Here is a 17,203-nt window from a genome sequence, read left to right on the forward strand (position 1 = left end):
AGGTAGGGATGCACCGAAATTTCAGACAAAGAAATATATTGGCTGAAAATGGCCCTTTCGGCAAGAAGCCGAAAGAGAATTTTCACCAATCCTGGTGCGAACATGGGGCGGGGGCTTCTGGCCTTGGTCCCGCCCCTGATGCCACCCATCACAGGGGTGCAATTCCATTTTTACTCTCTCCTCCTCTCCTCCCTCCTCACCCATGCTACAGGCAGCCTGTGGGGTCTCAGTGTAAATCTCCTTCTCCACAGCGGTGGCTCCTCAGCGGATGTGGAAATCAGGTGTGCAGGAGCTCGAACACGCCGTTTACTATGAAAGCAAAAGCAACGGAGAGGAATCTAGCAGTGTGTGCTGTGCTCTCTGCCTCCCCCTACAGTGCAGTACCCAGCATGGAGATTAAAGTACAGAGCTGCAGCTCCCAATTTTAAAAGGACTGTCTATATCTATATATCTCTATATATATATACACACATATATATCTAGATACACACACACATATATATAGATATATATATATATATATATATATATATATATATATATATATATATATATACACACACACACACACACACACATTATAATTATATATATATATATATATATATATATATATATATATATATATATATATATATATATATAGATAGATATAGATAGATATTTGTATGCCTCTCTGTGTGTATGTTTATTTATGTGTTTGTGTTTTTAGATATGTATGTTTATATGCACTGGTGAGGCACAGGCAGGCTATATGATGGCCACTGGTAGGCTGCTGGGGACAGTGAGGCTGCATATGATGTGCACTGATGAGGCTGCATTGATCTCTTGTAGCATGTACCCAGTCTCTGACCATCTCCTGTAGCATGTACCCAGTCTCTGACCATCTCCTGTATAAAATTATTTTTAAAAAATAGTCAATTTCGGGATCGGTGCTGTTTCAGTATCGGCTTCAGCAAACAAAAAACCCATTTGGTGCATCCCTAGCACTAGGCTAGGTGTATACGGGCCCAGGGTGACATGCTGGGGAGGTTAGTGAGGGGAAATATGCACGTAGACCACAAAAGAGGTTACAGTATGCAGGAGGACAAAGAGGACATGCATTCACAGCAGATCCAAAAAATGGGAAGGATGGAATACAAAAATATAAATTGAGTTGGAAAACAGGAAGGTGATATTAAAGCAAAAAACTTACACGCATATAGTCCTTCTGCAGGACTTGGATGATGGCACAACATGTTTCAGGAATGATGACTCCCAGAGCCTGCGGAGATATACCAGTGGTAAACTTAATATCCTGGAGACTCCTCCCTGTCGCCAAATAACGCAAGGTGGCTATGAGTCTTTGTTCTGCTGGAATAGAAGCTCTCATGCAGGTGTCCTGCTTCATGATATAGGGGGACAGCAAGGACAATAGTTGCTGAAAGCAGGAGTCGGTCATCCGGAGATAATTACGAAAATCATTTGGATTATTCTCCTGCAGCTCACGCAATAAGGGCATATGGCTAAATTGGTCTCGATTAAGTAGCCAAGTTTTGGACCAAATACTCCTCACCCTACTACTCTGATTATTCCTAGACCGGGCTATAGCAAGAACTCCAAGCCCATAAATAGCACGCTCTCTCCTAGGATCACGCAACATAACTAGTTGGTCAAATCGGTCGGAAACTAACAACAAACGCACGGAACGAAAAAACCGCGAATCTGCACCGACCAAACGTCCACTAACTCGAAAATAGCAGACGGAGCCCGAAGGGTGACGCCAGAGAATTGAACGTCCTCTTTTGAAGCGCCGTCAGTACGTTGTGACGTCATTACGTTCTTGTTTGTTGTCAAAAAGTCCGACCGTGTGTATGCAATACCAACTTGTAGACCACGCCTTTTGTACAAAAGTCCACGGAAAAGTTTGTACAAAGTCCGACCGTGTGTATGGGGCTTAACTCTGCCACTGACCTGGATCAAACTCTGGTCTATTTTTTCAGAGGACCCACTTCTGTGAGGCTGTATATATGTGTACACAGCGGGGAATGGTTTAAGTAAGAAGAAATGCTGTGATCCAATGAGTACTTTTTGAATTTATGACTAGTGTTTTTTGATTCTTTGATTCTTAATGATACACACTACATTCTAAATGTTGTATGAGCAACTAATCATATGTAGTACAAACTGAACAGTTCATGAATCTTTCATGGATCAAGGGGTACTCAGGTCTCTGGGTCCAGTGCCAAATATGTTATGGCTTATGGATACACATCAAAGACACCTAGGTGTGTATCAAAAGCTGTCTGCAGAAGATAGTACAGAGATTGCTGAAGAACTTATTTTAATCCTGTTGGAGGCTTAAGCCCTTGTACACACGGTCAGAGATTCTGACAACCAAATCCGTCGGAATAATTCCGACAGATTAATTACGGAAGAGGTCCGGAAGTGATGTTGCATACACACGGTCGGACTAAAGGCCCGTACACACGGTCGGACTTTTTGACAACAAACATGCAAATTAGCTGTTTTGGAGCAACATCCGACTGTGTGTACGCTCCATCGGACAAACTTTTTCTGTTTTCATCGGACTTTTGTTGGCTCTGCGAACGGACAAACTTTTTGACAACAGAAGTCCGATGGAGCAAAGTCCGACCGTGTGTATGCAAAAGCATCGGACTTTTGTACAAGGTACAAACACGCATGCTCAGAACCATTGCAAACGATCAGACTACAATACAGAAGTTGACCAAAGGTGGCGCTGGAGTCATTGAACGTCCTCTTTTGAAGCGGCGTCAGTACGTTGTGACGTCACCACGTTCGTGTTTGTTGTCAAAAAGTCCGACCGTGTGTATGCAATACAAACTTGTGGACAACACACTTTGTACAAAAGTCCACGGAAAAGTTTGTACAAGTCCGACCGTGTGTATGGGGCTTTAGTTGTCGGAAAATCCGATTGTACATAACGTGATGGCGTTATTTCGTTACGACGGGACTACGTTCAGGCTAGTAGCCAATAGCTTTGGTCTAGGAATTTGGTCTGAGCATGCGTGGCACTTTGTCCGTCAGAGTAGGCTACACATGATCGGAGTATGTCCGATAGGAGCATTTTGACGGAAAATTTTACGGGCAAGTTGGAAAACTTGGTCCGTCGGATATTCCGATGGAAAAAGTCAGATGCAGACCACACACAGTCGGATTATCCGACAAAACGGTCCGATAGGACACATTCCGTCGGAATCTCCGACCGTGTGTACAAGGGCTAAGATGTGTTAGAATGGTCTTCAGAGGAGAGTCCTCCTTGAGAATAGGCCAGTGTTATCAGGGATGTTTTTGATTAGTATTAGAGCTAGAAATGAATCAGGGTCATATCTTTAAAACATTTTAGACTTAGCTATAAGATCAAGTTTGAGTTGACAAAGAATCTATCTTTCCACTGTAAGGTATTGTTTCTCTGCAAATCTAAAACAAAATATGCCAGCCTGTGCCTCAAAGTTCTCATTAGTAGTGCAGTCACAGCTGAGCCATTTCTACCCATCAGGGATTTTGGTTACCCATTCCCTGTGATTGCCACTATAGGAGTATGGATAATTGTATCCATAAATTGTATAAAACGAATTTTTTTATTTAATAAACAAATTGGGTTTTGCTTTTAGAGTGATATTTAAAGTGGTTGTAAACCCTTACAAACCACTTTGACCTACAGGTAAGCCTAGATTAAGGCTTATCTGTAGGTCCAAGAAATATCTCCTAAGCCTATACGGTTTAGGAGATATTTGCCCGAAGACAGGCACCGCTGTCTACGGCGCATGCGCCGTAGACAGCGGCGCGCATGCGCACTGAGCGCGGCATTTCCAACAATGGAGCTGCCGCGCGTGTCGCTCCCGTGCGCATGCGCGGGAGTGACGTCATTGCGGCTCCGCCGGATGACAGCGGCGGAGCTGCGAGACCCCACCGAAAAGATGGATGCGCCGGACTACAGGGGACAGCGGTGACATCGCTGGCTCCTGTGTCAGGTAAGTGACACATAATGGGCTACTATGCGATGCATAGTAATCCATTATGCTTTGCCTTTGCAGGGAATGAAAGAGGAAGTAAACTCATCAGGGTTTACTTCCTCTTTAACCACTTAACAACCGCCCATTCCCGATTAACGGCTTCAGGGCGGTTGTTTAACTCTGAGAGGCCGTTAATTAACGGCCTCCCAGAATTCTGCTCTCGCGCGCCCCCTGGGGCGCGCACACGAGAGCATCCGTGACCGCTGGGTCCAGTGGACCCGGCGCATCACGAATCACGGTAAACGGCCGCTCATCGCGGCCGTTTACCACGTGATCGCTCCGTCAAATGACGGAGTGATCACTTGTAAACAAGCCGGCGTCATGTTATGACGCCGGTTCCTCCCTCCCCTCTCTGTACCGATCGGTACAGCGGAGGGGGAAGAGATCGGTGTCAGCAGCGCTGTGGGCTGCATCTGCAGTGCCCACATCGCTGCTCACCGAAAATTAACCCCTCAATTCCCTGCAAATACTCTGCATTACTCTGCAATTCCCTGCAAATACTCTGCATTACTCTGCAATTCCCTGCAAATACTCTGCATTACTCTGCAATTCCCTGCAAATACTCTGCAATGCCCTGCAAATACTCTGCAATGCCCTGCAACACTCTGCAATGCCCTGCAACACTCTGCATTGCCCTGCAACACTCTGCATTGCCCTGCAACACTCTGCATTGCCCTGCAACACTCCGCAATGCCCTGCAACACTCCGCAATGCCCTGCAACACTCCGCAATGCCCTGCAACACTCCGCAATGCCCTGCAACACTCCGCAACGCTCTGCAATACCCTACAACGCTCTGCAACACTCTGCAACACCCGCCAATACCCTGCAACACTCTGCAATGCTCTGCAACCCCCGCCGATACCCTGCAACACTCTGCAATGCTCTGCAACCCCCGCCGATACCCTGCAACACTCTGCAATGCTCTGCAACCCCCGCCGATACCCTGCAACACTCTGCAATGCTCTGCAACACCCGCCAATACCCTGCAACACTCTGCAATGCTCTGCAACACCCGCCAATACCCTGCAATGCTCTGCAACGCAGTACTCTGCAACACCATGCTCTGAGATACCCAGCCATAGTCGGTGATACCCTGCAATACCCAGCCATAGACATCTCCCGCCGCCCTCCGCCCTCCGGTGCTTCTACCGAATCGCTAATACGATCAAAGCCAGAATCTTTTTTTTTTTTCAGGCTTCCCAGCTTAGAGGTGAGATGTGGGTCTTATTGACCCCACATCTCACTGTAAAGAGGACCTGTCATGCCATATTCCTATTACAAGGGATGTTTACATTCCTTGTAATAGGAATAAAAGTGATCAAAAAAATTATTTTTGGGGAAAAAAATGTCAAACTAAAATAAATAAAGTAAAATGAACAATAAAAAAAAATGTTTTTTTAAAAGCGCCCCTGTCCCCATGTGCTCGCATGCAGAAGCGAACGCATGCGTAAGTCCCGCCCACATATGAAAACGGTGTTCAAACCACACATGTGAGGTATCGCTGCGAACGTTAGAGCGAGAGAAATAATTCTAGCCCTAGACCTCCTCTGTAACTCAAAACATACAACCAGTAAAAAAAATGTAAATCGTCGCCTATGGGGATTTTTAAGTAGCGACGTTTGCCGCCATTCCACGAGCGTGTGCAATTTTGAAGAGTGACATATTAGGTATCTATTTACTCAGCGTAACTTCATCTTTCACATTTTGCAAAAATTGGGCTAACTTTACTGTGTTTGTTTTTTTTTAAGCACAAAACTGTTTTTTTTCCAAAAAAAAGCATTCGAAAAATTACTGCGCAAATACCGTGCGAGATAAAAAGTTGCAAAGACCACCATTGTATTCTCCAGGGTGTTTGCTAAAAAAACATATATAATGTTTTGGAGTTCTATGTAATTTTCTAGAAAATAAATGATGATTTTTACATGTAGGAGAGAAATGTCAGAATTGTCCTGGTCCAGAACACCTGATGGCGCTCCATGCATGTTGGGCCTCTGTATGTGGCCACGCTGTGTAAAAGTCTCACACATGTGGTATCACCATACTCGGGAGTAATAGCAGAATGTGTTTTGGGGTGTAATTTGTGGTATGCATATGCTGTGTGTGAGAAATAACCTGATAATATGACAATTTTGTGAAAAAAAAAAAAAAGTAAAAAGAATCTTGATTTTGCAAAGAATTGTGGGAAAAAATGACAACTTCAAAAAACTCATCATGCCTCTTACTAAATACCTTGGAATGTCTTCTTTCCAAAAAGGGGTCATTTGGGGGGTATTTGTACTTTTCTGGCATGTTGGGGTCTCAAGAATTGAAATAGGCCGTCAGTACTTCAGGTGTGATCAATTTTCAGATATTGGCACCATAGCTTGTGGACTCTATAACTTTCACAAAGACCAAATAATATCCACCAATTTGTACTTATTTTTACCAAAGATATGTAGTAGTATAAATTTTGGCCAAAATTTATGAAGAAAAAATTACTAATCTGCTAAATTTTCTAACAGAAACAAAGAAAAATTTGTTTTTTTACAGAATTTTCGGTATTTTTTCTTTTATAGCACAAAAAATAAAAAACCCAGCGGTGATTAAATACCACCAAAAGAAAGCTCTATTTGTGTGAAAAAAAGGACAAAAATTTCATATAGGTCCAGTGTTGCATGACTGAGTAATTGTCATTCAAAATGCGAGAGCACCGAAAGCTGAAAATTGGTCTGGTTATTAAGGGTGTTTAAGTGCCCAGTGGTCAAGTGGTTAAAAAACAAATGGTTGATAAACTGATAAACCATTCAACCCGTAAAAGAGAATTTCCATTAATAATTTTCTAAGATATGTCATAAAATGCAAAATTTGGAAGCACGATCCCTCACAAATATATAAAAGATTGTTCTCCATGTGAGGAAAATTGGTTTCATGCCAAACAGATTGCTAAAATGATTAGGAAGATTATCAAATGCATCTATAAACTATATTTTCAAAAGTATTGGGATGCCTTCCTTTACATGCACATGGAATTTAAGTCTTAGTCCGTAGGGTTCAATATTGAGTTGGCACACCCTTTGCAGCTATAACAGCTTCAACTCTTCTGGGAAGGCTGTCAACAAGGTTTAGGAGTGTGTCTATGGGAATGTTTGACCATTCTTCCAGAAGTGCATTTGTGAGGTCAGACACTGATGTTGGACCAGAAGGCCTGGCTTGCAGTCTCCACTCTAATTTATCCCAAAGGTGTTCTATCGGGTTGAGATCAGGACTCTGTGCAGGCCAGTCAAGTTCCTCCACCCCAAAATCGCTCATTCATGTCTTTATGGACCTTGCTTTGTACACTAGTCCGAATCATTTGGTGGAGGAGGGATTATGGTGTGGGGTTGTTTTTCAATGGTTACCCTTGGCCCCTTAGTTCCAGTGAAGGAAAATCTTAAGGTGCCAGCATACCAAGACATTTTCTTCCTCCAAACTTTGTGGAAACAGTTTGGGGATGGGGAGTTTCGGATGAAAGAACTTGACTGGCCTGCACAGAGTCCTGACCTCAACCCGATAGAACACCTTTGGAATGAATTAGAGTGGAGTCTGTGAGCCAGACCTTTTCATCCAACATCAGTGCCTGACCTCACAAATGTGCTTCTGGAAGAATGGCCAAACATTCTCATAGACACACTCCTAAACCTTGTGGACAGCCTTCCCAGAAGAGTTGAAGCTGTTGTAGCTGCAAAGGGTTGTCCAACTCAATATTGAGAATATCAAGAAATGAGCTCTGTCATTTCAAAGATTGGCGTAGGGCCAATGTGGTGCCCATTTTTAAAGAGGAATCAAAGTCTTTGCAAAGTAACTATAGACTTGTTAGTTTAACTTCTATAGTCAGTTAGATACTGGAGAATTTAATAAAAGACCACATAGATGAGTTCTTGCTGGAAAAAATATATTTTAAGCAACAGACAGCATGGATTCATGAAAGACAGAAGTTGTCAAACAAACTTGATTTGTTTTTATGAAGAGGTAAGTAAAACCTTGGACAGAGGGGTGGCTGTGGACGTGGTATACTTGGAATGCAAACGTGTTTGACACAGTTCCCCACACATGGCTCATGTGTAAGGTAAAGTTTACAGGTTTGGAAAGATACATTTGTAAATGGATAGAAAACAGGCTAAAGAAACAAATTCAGAGAGTAGTGGTTAATGATTCTTACTCTGAATGGTCTAAGGTTATCAATGATGTACCCCAAAGTTCAGTGTTGGGACCCTTACTTGTTAATATATTTATAATTTATATTGGGTCTGGGATTAAAAGTACCATTTCTGTGTTTTCAGATGACACCAAGCTATAGGGTGGAATAATGTCCTTTCAGGATATCTCCAACTTACAAGCTGACCTCAATGCATGTTTCATTGGGAAACTGTGTGGCAAATGAGTAGAGATGAGCTTCGTGTTCGAGTCAAACATACGTTCGACTCGAACATCGGCTGTTCACCCGTTCGGCGAATTCCGAACGTTATGGGCCGTTCGCGCCAAATTCGTGTGGCGCTCACGGCCCACAATGCACTGCGATGGCGCAGTGCATTGCTGGCTCATGATTGGCCAAGCATGCACTGTGGCCCCGCATGCTTGGCCAATCACAGCGCTGGCAGCGAGGAGAGCCATGATTGGCCACAGGCAGGATGCCTGTGGCCAATCATAGCTCAGGCTGTGTAGTACACGACCCACACTATATAAGGCGCCAGCGCGGCGGCCTTGTGTAGTGTGTTGGCGTCTGTAGCAGTTAGTGGGTGTTCTGTGTACCTTCAACACAGTATACACCGATCGTTATCGGCCGATTTTACGTTCTTGCTCTTCTGTAGTGGTTGTTGTCTGCATGCCCTGACCGCAGTATACACTGCTATATTCACCTATATAGCTAGCGATATATCTATCTTTTATAATAGAGCTTGCAGTCAGTGTTAGGAGATTGTGTGTGCTGTCTGCATGCTCTGAACCCAGTACACACCGCTATATCCACCTATATAGCTAACTATCTTGCTCGTTTTAAATAGAGCTTTCAGTCAGTGTTAGGAGATTGTGCGTGCTGTCTGCGTGCTCTGAACCCAGTACACACCGCTATATCCACCTATATAGCTAACTATCTTGCTAGTTTTAAATAGAGCTTGCAGTCAGCGGTAGGAGATTGTGCGTGCTGTCTGCGTGCTCTGAACGCAGTATACACCTCTATATCCACCTATATAGCAAACTATCTTGCTCGTTTTAAATAGAGCTTGCAGTCAGCGGTAGGAGATTGTGCGTGCTGTCTGCGTGCTCTGAATTACAAACAGATTCTACTTAACACAACAAACCTACACAGTCACTGTCTTGTTTGCACCGCCTGTATACTGCTGTTTTGAGTATATAGGGCCTGGGGGCCACACGTATTTCCTTTTTTCAATATGGGTACGGGGTTCCCCTTAATATCCGTACAAGACCCAAAGGGACTGGTAATGGGCAGGGAGGGCTACCCATGCCATTTTTCTCAATGATTTTCAACCATATTACAGGAACCAGATATAACATTAAAACCGCAAGCAGTTTTAAATGACGTTATTTCCGTTAAATGTCATTTTGTGCAGGGACTGTTCTAAACACGGGCACTTAACAGGCATACTACAGACACCCCCCAGGCACGATATTTAAAGGAATATTTCACTTTTTTTTTTCACTTTAATCATCATTAAAATCAGTGCTCCTGCCAAAACAGCCGTTTTTAAAACTTTTTTTTGCATTGACCCATGTTCCCTGGGGCAGGAGCCAGGTCCCCAAACCCTTTTTAGGACAGCATCTTGCATATTAGCCGTTAAAATTAGCACTTTTAATTTCGAACGTTCGAGTCCCATAGACTTCAATAGGGTTCTAAAGTTCGTATGAATTTGGGGTCCGTTCGAAGGTTCTGGTGCGAACCAAACCGGGGGGTGTTCAGCTCATCCCTACAAATGAGGTTTACTGTTAAGAAATGTAAAGTTATGCACTTGGGGGCTAAGAATATGCATGCATCATACATACTAGGGTGAGTACAACTGGAGGAATCCATAGTGGAGAAGGATCTGGGGTTTTGGTAGCTCAATAATATTCATAACAATAAGCTCAATAATAGCATGCAATGCCAAGCTGCAGTTTCCAAAAATAGCAAAGCCATTTCTTCTATTAAGAGAGGTATGGACTCCAGAGAGAGAGAGAGAGAGATGTATTTTTTCCCCTGTACAAATCATTAGTAAGACCTCATCTAGAATATGCAGTTCAATTTTGGGTACCAGTTCTCAAAAAGGATATGGGGGAACTGGAGAAAGTACAGAGAAGGGCGACCAAACTGATAAGAGGCATGGAGGAGCTCAGCTATGAGGAACTGATTTTATCCTTTCTTGTGAAGAGGAGAATAAGGGGGGTGTGATCAACATGTACAAATATATAAGGGGTCCATATAGTGAACTTGGCGTTGAGTTATTCACTTTAAGGTCATTACAGAGGACAAGGGGGCACTCTTTACGTCTAGAGGAAAAAAAAGATTTAATCTTCAAATAAGGAAAGGTTTCTTCACAGTAAGATCTGTGAACATGTTGAATATACTCCCTCTAAATGTGGTTCTGGCCAGCTCGGTAGATTGTCTTAAAACAAGGCTTGGATTATTTCCTAAATGTAATATAACTTGGTACTGACATTTATAGGTAAAGTTGATCCAGGGAAAATCTGATTGGCTCTTGGGGGATCAGGAAGGAATTTTTTCCTCTGCTGTTGCAAATTGGATCATGCTTTGCTTTGCTTACACCTTCTACTGGATCAACCGTGGGTGAAGGAATGTGTACTGTATATGACAGGGATAGGCAATTAGTGGACCTCCAGCTGTTGCAAAAGTTCCATCATGCCTCTGCCTCTGGGTGTCATGCTTGTGGCTGTCAGAGTCTTGTTATGCATCATGGGACTTGTAGTTCTGCAACAGCTGTAGGTCCGCTAATTGCATATCCCTGGTATATGGGATTGTATGATTTGTTTTTTTATATTATTGGTTGAACTAAATGGACTTTCAACTTGACTAACTATGTAATTATGAACCCTATGGACTACGACTGGGATGTCATTAACCTCTTCAGCTCCGGAAAGTTTACCCCCTTCATGACCAGGTCATTGTTTGCAAAACGGCACTGCATTACTTTAACTGAAAATTGTGTGTTTGTCCGACGATGTACCCAAATAAAATTGATGTCTTTTTTTCCCCACAAATAAAGCTTTCTTTTAGTGGTATTTGATCACCACTGTAGTTTTTATTTTTTATTTATAATCTAAAAAGGCTGACAATTAAAAAAAAAAACAATATTTTTTACTTTCTGCTATAAAACATCTACAATAAAAAAAAAAAAAAATCAAATTTCTTCATCAATTTAGGCCAATATGTATTCTGCTACATGTTTTTGGTAAAAAAAAAATCCCAATATAGATTTATTGATTTGAGCAACAGTTATAGTGTCCATAAACTATGGGATATATTTATCAAATTTTTATATTTTTTACTAGTAATGGTGGCAATCAGAGATTTTTAGCAGTACTGAGACATTGTGGCAGACAAATCTGACACTAAGTGACACTTTTTGGGGACCAGTGACACTAATACAGACATCAGTGCTAATAAAAATGGAATTTCACTGTACTAATGACACTGGCAGTGAAGGGTTAAAGTCAGGGGTGATCAAAGGGTTAAATTCTTGCTAACTGTGTGGAGGATGCTTTGGCTGGGGGAAGACAGAGATCCGTGTTCCTGCATAGCAGAAACACAAGATCTCCATCTTCCCCTCTGACAGAACAGCAATCTGCTGTTGTCCGTGTTTACATAGGCAGACTGCCATTCTACTTCCTTGGGAACGATCGCCAGGTGCCGGCGAACAATCGAGTCCATCGGACCTGCTGATTGGCTCCTGCTGTGTTCAATCATAGCAGGAGCGGGTCACCAGTGGTGTGTATGCGTGCCGAAGACCTAGAAATCGAAAGGGTGTACAGGTACAGGATTTTGCGCTAAAAGCCCGCCCTGCCACAGTACATGTACATATAAATTCAAGAAAAGGTTTCCAGGGTTTAAGAAACATTGGTGCTGCTTACTTGTCTCTGTTTTGAAGAAGGTTAGAATTAAGTGGAGCTACATCTGCTGTTAACTAGTACCCTTACTCTTGTAGACATATTTTTTCTATAACTCTGAGGATGTTATATAAAATACCTATACTTAAATTGTTTCTAAAGGCGTTTTTTTTTAATAAAAATAATAAACATGTTATACTCACCTGCTCTGTGCATTGGTATTGCACAGAGTGGCTCAAAACCTCCCAGACACAACACACCTTGGCCCTACCCTATCACAGCACTTGACTGGCTGACTGAGCCAATGGCTCCTGCTGCTGCCCGAGTCCCTGTGCAAAGAGGAAGAGAAGTGAGAAGAGATCCAGCGGTGCACAGCACTGAAATGATTGAGGAAGATTTACCATATGCCTTGTTGGCACCCATCGACCCAGTCTCTCGGAAGTGCGGCCCCTCCTCCTTCCTACATTTTTCATGGGGGGGGAGGGGGGCTGGACCTTCTCTTTAATGCAGGGAAAAAAGCTAAAAAATATTTTTGCCTTTAAAACTTGGAGGGTTATTGAATCGTAAGTTTAGCCGCAATCACAGTATTTTCATTGGTCACAAGGAGACTCACATTTTCTTAGGATTTAGCATTCCAAAATTGCTTCTCAAATGTCAGTAAATTTAACATCATCTGTCAAAATAAATCAGATTAGGACATTTCAGTCACTTTAGATCAATGTGTATTAAAATGATTGAACATTCTTTGTGCTTTATTTTTGTATGGACTATGTATTGTGCCTGACTATCTTCACATATCTTGATTCAAATATAGCAAGCGTATTCATAGGTCTTGTCATGGTTTTAATTTTATGAAAAAAAACATACCAATTGATGATACCTCCGTTCGGCCATTGGTATTGGTCCTAGCTTCTGCATTAATTCCGCTTGGGGCAATAATGTTCCATATAGGGCAAATTTGCCCCATGATGTATCTCCATCTTTCCCCCATGACCCTATTGATCTCTCTCCTTCCCCCGGCAAAAACCAAGGGAACCCTTCCAACGGGGTCAAGGGGGATACCCGAGGGGCATATTCTCCTGATTGATTAAGTTTATCCCACATTTTTAATGTGTTTTGAGTTAATGGTGATGTCCATTTTGAGAGCCCCCAATTCAACTTCGGAATCCAGGGTAATCCTGTCAATTTCCTTCCTGCCATTGTTTGTTCTAACGTTATCCAAAAATTTTTGGGTTGATCATGATGCCAATTTAAAATACATACTAAGGCCATTGCCCTGTTGTATGACCTAATATCAGGTAGTCCCATACCACCTTCAAACCTCCCTTTGCATAGAATATGATACACAAGTCTTGGTCGCTTGTTATTCCATACAAAGGAAACAAAGGCCCTCCTTATATTTAAAAAAAAAAAAAACTCTGTGGGAGTAGGATTGGCACTGTATATAAAATATACATTTGATTGCTAAGTGGTGTTGCGCTCCACAATTAATAGGCATAAATTAATGAATATATATGTCAATAAATGATACACAGAATGGTTTAAAAATAGCTACATGTGACTAATTATACTAGGGATTTCACATATCCACCTTCTAAAGTGAATAAGTGCCAACTAAGCAGTATCCAATTACATGCAATATGACGGTTGGATCCTCTTAAAACAATAAAGTACATCCAGTGACAATAAACAATAAAGTGCATCCAGTGTCAATAAAGATGACCAAACTATAATGTTTGCAATGAGATCAAATTTGTGACTCAATCCATAAAGTGCATATAGTGAAAAACAGTTTAAATAAATATAGAAAAAAATATAGAAAAAAAAAATACCTTAGCAAATATTTAACAAAACAATAATTAATATCGAATAAAGTGCAAAAGGATAGTTGATATCCGATAAAAGTGGCAGTGTCTCTTTCTATAACATAAAAAACAGTCCGTATTCAGACATGCAATATGTGAATCCACTCTGTGTCATAGAAATATAATGACTCCGTGAACAAAAACACAGTTCCACCGGTGATCTCGTGAATCCTCAAACAATCGTCTGATGAAGTCACATGTCCAAGTGACTATACGCGTAGGATTGGACTAGGAGGATACCGGAAGTGACGTCCGGAGTACGAACGTGGAGTCCGTTCATTTGATGCTGTCGTTTTTGTTTTTGTTTTGCCTATAAACTGCATGACTAAATGAGAGTACCCAGGACTATGTCCTTTTTAGAATAAAGTCTGATTTTAATTACATACCGTATATACTCGAGTATAAGCCGAGATTTTCAGCCTCTTTTTTGAGGCTGAAAGTGCCCCCCTCGGCTTATACTCGAGTCATCGCTGTCTGCCTGCTCGATCAGCGTGTCGAGCAGACAGACAGCGGCCATTCTATTCTAATTCAAAAGCCGCGCCTCCGGCTCCGCCTTCGCCTGTGATAGGCGGAACACTGAATTTCCCAGCAGCCTGTGTTCAGCCTATCACGGACATCCGCTCATCCTCGTACTACGGACGAGGATGAAAGGATGGCCGTGATAGGCGGAACACAGACTGCTGGGAAATTGTGTTCCGCCTATCACAGACAGGGAGGCGCGGCATTTGAACAGGAAAATGGGCGCCGACGAAGAGCGGTGATCCTGGGACGGGACCGGACGGAGGCTCGGCTCGGCTCGGGACGGGACGGGACGGGACCGGACGGAGTCTCGGGACGGGACGGGACCGGACCGGACGGAGGCTCGGCTCGGGACGGGACGGGACGGGACGGAGGCTCGGGACCGGACGGAGGCTGGGGACACAGGTAGGCTGGACACACAAGGCCACACACACACACACACACACACACACACACACACACACACACACATGGATGGACACACACACAGGGATGGATGGATGGATGGATGGACGGACACACACACAGGGATGGATGGATGGATGGACACACACACACACACAGGGATGGATGGATGGATGGACACACACACACACAGGGATGGATGGATGGATGGACACACACACAGGGATGGATGGATGGATGGACACACACACAGGGATGGACAGGCATATCTCACCCTCGGCTTATACACGAGTCAATAGGTTTCCCAGTTTTTTGGGGGTAAATTGGGGGCCTCGGCTTATACTCGGGTCGGCCTATACTCGAGTATATACGGTACTTCACTATTGGAGCTCCTTCTTTTCTCCTATGGACATGATTGAGCGTTTATGGCTAAGCACCTAGAAGGGACCACCGGTATTACCCAAACCATCTGATAACAACATTGTGATTGCTGGAAGCAATTAATGCTGTTTACCTTACAGCAGTGAGGTAAGGTAGTCATTGCACCTAGTGTGTGGACACCGATTGTTTGAGGATTCACTAGATCACCGGTGGAACTGTGTTTTTGTTCACGGAATCATTCGATTTCTATGACACAGAGTGGATTCACATATTGCATGTCTAAATACGGACTGTTTTTTATGTTATAGAAAGAGACTGCCACTTTTATTGGATATCAACTATCCTTTTGCACTTTATTGGATATTAATTATTGTTTTGTTAAATATTTGCTAATAATTAAAAAAAAAAAATCTATATTTTTTTTCTATATTGATTTATACTGTTTTTCACTATATGCACTTTATGGATTGAGTCACAAATTTGATCTCATTGCAAACATTATAGTTTGGTCATCTTTATTGACACTGGATGCACTTTATTGTTTATTGTCACTGGATGCACTTTATTGTTTTAAGAGGATCCAACCGTCATATTGCATGTAATTGGATACTGCTTAGTTGGCACTTATTCACTTTAGAAGGTAGATATGTGAAATCGCTAGTATAATTAGTCACATGTAGCTATTTTTAAACCATTCTGTGTATCATTTATTGACATACAGTATATATTCATTAATTTATGCCTATTATTTGTGGAGCGCAACACCACTTAGCAATCAAATATCATACTTACTTAGGGTAGGGTTTGTGCCCCTGCCGGTGTTTTGCTGCAACCATACCTTCTTCCTTCTATTTGTTTGAACATTGTGGCGCAAGGATAATTTATAATTATAAAATATACATGATTTTGGGCAGTATATTCATTTTTATTGCATTCACCCTTCCAAACCAGGTTAGTAACTGTCCTTTCCACCTATTCAATTCCTCTATTATCCCTTCCATTAAGGAAGGGGTAATAGGTATAATTCAAATCATACAAGAGTTTAAGGTCCGCTGAAATATGTGTTCCCAGATACACCAAAGACTTTTTATTCCATACAAAAGGATAGGAATTCTTCAAGGTCCTAATCATGTCAGTAGGCACATGACTTGGCAGGATTACTGACTTTTCAAAATGAATCTTAAAATTAAACCATGCTTCAAATTTAGTTACTCCTGCCATCAATGCTGGTAAAGAGGACTGTGGTGAGGACAGATAGAACAATAAGTCATCCGCATATGCCGATACCCTATGCTCTTGTGTCCCAATAAATGTCCCTCGTATATCTATATTTCTTCTTATTTTACATAACAAAGGTTCCAATATCATATCAAACAATAATGGGGACAGGGGACACCCTTGTCTCGTACCATTATATATATCTGAAAGTATTCTGACAAGGTACCATTTACTTTAACTCTGCTACATACAGTGCCAATATCCAGCCCATCATACGATCCCCCACCTTCATTAGTCTTAAAACTTCAGTCATAAAACCCCAGCTCACCTTATCAAATGCCTTTTCAGCATCCATTGATATTATTACATTAGGTGTCTTATCCGGTCCGTTTTCCATCCATGAGAGGATATTTAAGGCCCTTATGGTATTGTCTCTGGCCTCCCAGCCCTTCATAAAACCTGTTTGGTCAGGGTGAACTAGTTTTACAACATGATCTTAAAACCTCTGCGCCAGAATCTTTGCCAAAACTTTAGTACCTGAGTTTAGCATAGAAATTGGTCTGTAGTTGGAACAATATTGTGGATCTTTTCCTGCTTTTAGGAGCACTGTGATATAGGCCAATAGGCAATGGATTTGATGTGTTAATTGCATTAAAGTATTTACACTTTGGAACTCCCAAAATTGATGCAAACTTCTTATAAT

This window comes from Lithobates pipiens, unplaced genomic scaffold (assembly GCF_037356315.1).
Source record: "Lithobates pipiens isolate NorthernLeopardFrog02 unplaced genomic scaffold, aLitPip1_a1.2 Scaffold_10, whole genome shotgun sequence".
Lineage (NCBI taxonomy): Eukaryota > Metazoa > Chordata > Amphibia > Anura > Ranidae > Lithobates > Lithobates pipiens.